The following is a 6,648-nucleotide window of genomic DNA, read 5'->3' on the forward strand; positions in this document are numbered from 1 at the left end:
TGCATAAAAACAGAAGAATGAAATTTCTGGTAATTGTTTTAAGGAAGAAAGGGATAAGGAAAGTGAAGTAAAGAGTGAGTTTGAGTACCTTGTATTTACGTATGGAAATGTCACAAAACTTCCTTGTACAATAATATATGCTAGTTTACAATCTTCTAAAAAATATCATCTAATCATTACTAGCCAATAGAACTCAGTAGGAATTAGGACTGGATTATTTATTTATTTATTGCCAGTTCTGGAGCTTGAACTCAGGGCCTGGGCACTGTCCTTGAGCTTCTTTTGCCCAAGGCCAGCACTCTACCAATTGAGCCACAGTGCTACTTCCAGTTTGTTCTTTTTATGTGGTATTGAGGAATCAAAATCCAGGGCTTCATGCATGCTAGGCAAACACTCTACCACTAAGCCACATTTCCAGCCCAGAACTGGATTATTAAATTCATGCAAGATCTTTTGGTAGTATTCACTCACTCAACATTTATTTTTTAATGGGAAAATATATGCCACACCAGATAACATATAGCAATAATATTCCATATTTGAATTTTCTCCATTTTCAAAGCATAACCATACTGTAAGAAGGAAAGCCACACATACATCATAATCTTCATTTTTTCAGAAAAGCAGGCTGAGTTCGAGAGAAATTTGTTGATATTTCCCAGAGATGATTAAATTTAAAGCAGAGGAAATAGACTAAAATATGAGTTCCTAAATTCTCTCCCAGGATACCATATTCTTGCTGCCCACAGGGCCTGGAATAGCTTCCTAGAAATTCATTATTAGAGAAAACCACTGAGACCAAGAAAAAAGCCATCAAAATAGGTTTTCTGATTCAGTTTATGATGTGTTAGTACCTTTGGCTTATGATTTCAGATTTTTAAATGGAAAAAGATACTTTTTTTATACATGTGGACAAGAACAGAGAAAACACAACTTGTGCAAAGTTGAATGCACTAAGTTATCAGCTGATTTCAGGCACTTGCAAACTGAAGATTAGTATAAATTTTGCCACTTCTTTAGAAATTAAAATTACAAATTAAGATTACAAATTAAACTCACAAACTCTAAATCACTAAGGAAGAAATATTTTGACCAGCAAATTGGAACATTAAACATTTGGGAACATATCTATTTTTTAACCAGAAAGTATTGCTTTAAAACAACCTGTAAAGAATCCAGCCCAAACTATTTTGATTCTTTAATTATATTTAATATATTTATTTATATTTAATATATATATTTAATGTTTCTTTTCCCCTAGTTTAATATTTGGAAATGTTCTTGTCAGTTTTAAAAATCTTTTAAAAAGTAACAAGTATAAAGCACTGACTACAAAATATTGACACATTTTTATCTCAGTCTATTTCAGTTCAGCTCATTGTATTCATTAGGCATCTACACAGTCAAACATGATGCTGTCCCTGAGATAATTGTGGTCTCTAGTCTCTGAGGAGAATGCAATGTTTGAGTCACATGGTAATAACTGCTGATAGTTAGTAACTTTTATTGAGCTCTGTCTATGCATTATCTACTCTGCTATGCGTTCTGCACGTTTTCTCCTTTAGTCACCTCCACAAAACCTACATGAAGATAGTATTTTTTGTACTTTTTTATTGTAAAAATACTGTACAGAGGGGTTACAGTTACATGAGCAAGGTAATGAGTACATTTCCTATCCCTGTTTTCACTGTATTTGATGTTGGTGCCATGCATCTTGTATATACACTTCTCTAATTCAGGGAGGAGAAGGGAAAAAACAAAATGTTTAAATAGGGATACAGGTTGACCCACTGTAACAATGAGATGTACAAGACACTATGTTGAAATACAAACTTCACAACTTCGGCTTGGGGAGTGGAGGGGGTAGTTGTGGAGGTGGGAGGGAAGAGGTGCAGGGGAAAAACAAAGGAGGAGGTAACAATGCTCAATAGGAATTGAAGATAGTATTTTGTTAGCTGTTATTGATGAAGGGACAGTGGCTCTGATAATGAAGTTTATTCAGGGACACATAGCTCATAAATGGTTTAAGCTGTTCACTCTCAATCGACACACCAACACAAATCAGCATGTGACACAAATACTCGCAGGAGTTATCAAAATACGTTGAGATGGAGATGTTTGTTGCTGAGGTCTCTCCTACCAGCTTATGATTAAATACAGTAACACTGACAGTAACATTGCCAGTACAGAAAGAGTGAGGTATAGATAAATGGTGGGTCCTACAGTTCTGCATGGCCGTTAATTCTGCCCCCAGCACTACAGCCTTCAGCTTTTTGAGTTTAAGTGCAAACAAAACAGCATTTAAACTTCAGATTGATATCCTATTTAAAAAAAAAAACTTCTAATGTTAAATCACACTTTTTTGCTTTTCCTAGGACTGTGTGGCTTGCTTTGAATATACTTAGACTGTACTTGATAAAAAGCTCCTAAACATACAAGACTTATAGGGACACAAGAGGACCACAAATACAGGTAGAAATTTCAGGAAAACTGATGGCTCTAAAACTAATAGACTTCCCATTTTATTTAACGTAATAGATTTCCTATTTCATTTAGCCTTTGGGATACAAAAAGAAACCCTCTCTTTTTTAACTTTAATATTTTTATATTTTTGCTGGCTTCTTCCTCTTTCCTAGTCTATACACATCACCACTCTATACACAGAATGGTTCAGATTCCCTATGTGAGAGGCAAGGTAGTGTCTGTGTTTCTGTAGATGGCTTATTTCATTTAATACAATGTTCTCCAGTTTCATCCACTTCACAGCTAGGGATATTTTCAGATTTATGCATTCAATTTCTAGTTTTTATGGCTATTTTCATTGTTTTCTTTTTTTATATTCTAAAAGTTTGACTTTTAATTTTGTGTCAAAGGGAAGGATTTGGTCTTAGTTTGTCATTTTTAAAGTTGTGATTTATTTTGTATTTTGTTGTTTAGTTCAACTTCCCTTCATGGAACATTAGATTTAGTTTTTTCTGTTTCTAATGAAAGTTTTATTTTTATTTGTTCTGTTTTTGTTTTTACATTTTTGTAGCAGTACTGGGTTAGAACTCTTGAACTGTACTTGCTAGGCAGGTGATCTATCACTGGAGCCCTACTTAGCTCTTTCTGCTATAGGTACTTTATAGATAGAGTCTGATGGCTTTGTTGTGTTTTGTTTTGCTGTTTTGTTTGCCCAGAGTTGGCCTTGGGTCTTGACTTTCCTATTTATGTGATTTGTGTAGCTGGGACTAAGGCATGGCCACTGTATCTGCCTTGTTTTTGAGATAGGGTCATGCTAACTTTTGTGTTCAGGCTGTCCTTGGGATGCAATCCTTTCATATCCATCTTCTGCATAACTGGAAATACAAGAAGGAACCCCTACTCCTGGTTTTAAACTCTTAATCCATCTATGATCACTATTTCTTTTGACTAGCAAAAGACTATGAGCTTATCTCTGTCTTTTGCTTGGTCACAACCACAAATCTTAATATGCAAATGAAATTCCCTTTTAATCTCTCATCTGATTAATCTGGGCACCTATGTTTAAGTCAAGCTAACATACTAAACTAACAAGCACAAAATACCTGAACATAAAGGAATCCACTGGTTTTCATATGAGTTTCTGTGGTTGATGAAAGCCACTGAAAATTATGATTATATTAAAATAAAATCATGCATTAAGTCTTTTAATAGTGTATAGATATCACCCATCACCAGAACAGATCCTTGAATGAAAAACTGGATAGCTTCTCTATTCTCTCATTCCCACTATTATACATGAAGTATTTATTCTACTGCAACTTTGTTATTCTAATCTGGATAGTAGGTGACTTTTGAATTTTTTCTTAATTATATTTGCAAATACCTTCTTATTTTTATTTTTTTACTCCATCTACTTACATCTGCAAAATTTTATAAGCAGAATATCTTACTTCTTATTTTTGACATGTCTTCAAAATTTATGCAGCAGGTAACAATTAAGCGTAATAGCATATGCAGCAATTTTGAGACATGCTAGAAAGGCAACTTGAAAATTAACAAGGGAATTATAAAATGAATAAGCAGTGCTAATCATAGCTATTAAATCAGGTTTCGAATTCTGCTCACTCTGAGAAGTTAAAAATATTGATCAAATGTTAACTAGTACATTTTTCGCTTGTATGTGACATTTTAGCCTCTCCCCTTGCTTTCTAATGATAAGGGACATATGAACAATGCAACTTCTTCTTGTCAGAGTCCTTGGAAACCTTCACACATGTGCCTGTATACCAGCTTTCTTCACTGGGTCTTGAGGACAGGCAACTTTTCTTCCCTGCCTTAGCTCCAGGATTGCTCTACAGGTACTACAGGTCTGTTGGATATTGTGGCATGTGCCGGACACAACTGCTGCTGTTGTGTGCTTCTTCCGCTTTACAATAAGTCATGAAATGGCATGAATTCTTCTGGTGACTACCATATTGCCTGTATTGCTTGGTAAGTTGGTCTCTTTCTGGACACTGCATTCTCCTAAGCTCAATACCAAGATCTATGGTAATCTGCTGTAGAGGAGGAGGCATTTTACTCTTTTAGATTGCACCTTTCCAGAAGTGTGTGTGTGTGTGTGTGTGTGTGTGTGTGTGTGTGAAAGAGAGAAAGAGGGAGAGAAAAAGAGAGAGAGAGAGAAAGGCAAAGGGATGGGGAGAGTGCAAACATGAAAAAGGAAGTCTTTAATAATGGCTAAAATAGTTTTATAAATTTTTATTTCTGTCTTAGTCCATTTGGGATGCTATTTAAAACAACAACAAAACAAAAACAAAACAGCCATAGTCTGGAATTTATTTCTCCTAATTCTGGAAGCCAAGGTCAAGATGCTGGGGGGACTAGGATATGATAAGGACATACTTTCTATTTCTCCCCTCCCTCCCCCCCCCCCCCCAGAGGATGCTGCATCCTTACGCAGTAGAAAATGCACAGAAGCTTTCTCGGACCTCTTTTTATAAGGGAACTCATGCCAAGCATCATATCACCTCACAAAAGCTTTGCTTACTAATACCATCATGTTGGCAATTAACTTTTTAAGAGTGGAATTATGAGAGATAAGCATTCAGACTGTAACAAGTTCCTCTATTCCAACTCTGACATGTGACCCGTAAATTCTCTTACATATAAAACTATCTCAGATTTTCCGATTTTTGTTGCTTTTTCATTCCCCACCTGAGATTGGGAATGTGGAAACATGGAATTGGGTGGTTAGATGAACACAATATAGGATAGGCACCAGCGTGTTTGTGAGGCACGATACCCTCAAATGGAGCTAAGTTGGTGAAATTGGCATGAAACCTGGGATGAAATCACAGAAACAGAAATTACATATTTCTTTTTTTCAGAAGTTTTAAAAGGACATAATACATCTATGAAGTGGATGGGCAAAGACATTCTTATTCCTCTCCCTTTAACTGGTTTGAACTGACTTCAGGAACACCTTTCTTTCTTTTTTTTTTTTTATTGTGAAAATACTGTACAGAGGGGTTACAATTACATGGGCAAGATAGTGAGTACATTTCTTATCAAGCATTGTAGCCTCCTCCTTTGTTTACCCTTCCCATCCCTTCCCATCATCCCTCCCCCCCACCCAATCCTCCCCCCCACCAAGTTGTAAAGTTCGTTTTTTACATGACAACTTGTACTTCTCATTGTTGCAACAGGTCCACCTGTATCCGTATTTAAACGACTTGTTTTTCCCTTTCCCCTCCACAAATTATACCAATATCAAATACAGTGAAAGCAGGGGTTATACTGTGGGGGAGGGGCATACAAAGCAACAAAGAAATAATCTTATAATTGCATTAGAAACACATGCATGAAAGAAAGAAAAACATTTAAAATACATACCTTAGGGTTCATTTTCCTAACATCACCTTATCTGATCATTTCTGCTTGACTCGGACATATACTAGATATTGCAAATAAGGGAAATCATGGGACCTATGTTTCTTTGGGCTTGGCTTACTTCACTTAATGTAATTTTTTCCAAGTCTTTCCATTTCCTAACATCATTCTTTCTGATGGAGGCATAGAATTCCATTGTGTATATATACCACATTTTCTTGATCCATTCATCTACTGAGGACCATCTGGGTTGGTCCCAGATCTTAGCTATGGTAAATAAGGCTGCAATAAACATAGTCGTGCTGGTAACTTTAGTGTGGTCTTGTTTGTAAACATTTGGGTAAATGCCCAAAAGTGGGACTGCTGGGTCATAGGGGAGCTCTATGTGGAGTCTTTTGAGGAACCTCCATACTGCTTTCCAAAGTGGTTGAACAAGTTTACATTCCCACCAACAATGAAGTAAGGTTCCCTTCTGTCCACATCCCTTCCAGTATCTGTTGTTATTAGAGTTCTTGATTTTAGCCATTCTAACTGGGGTGAGGTGGTATCTCAATGTTGTTTTGATTTGCATTTCTTTTATGGCTAGGGAGGTTGAGCATTTCTTCATGTGTCTATTGGCCATCCTTCTTTCTTCTTCAGAGAAGTTTCTCTTTAAGTCATTAGCCCACTTATTTACTGGGCAGTTGTTTCTTTGAGGATTTGTTGTTGGGGGATTTAATCTTTTGAGTTTCAGGTATATTTTAGATATGAGACCCTTGTCTATTGTATGGCTAGTGAAGACCTTCTCCCAATCCGTGG

This window comes from Dipodomys ordii, unplaced genomic scaffold, assembly GCF_000151885.1.
Source record: "Dipodomys ordii isolate 6190 unplaced genomic scaffold, Dord_2.0 Scaffold3, whole genome shotgun sequence".
Classification (NCBI taxonomy): domain Eukaryota; kingdom Metazoa; phylum Chordata; class Mammalia; order Rodentia; family Heteromyidae; genus Dipodomys; species Dipodomys ordii.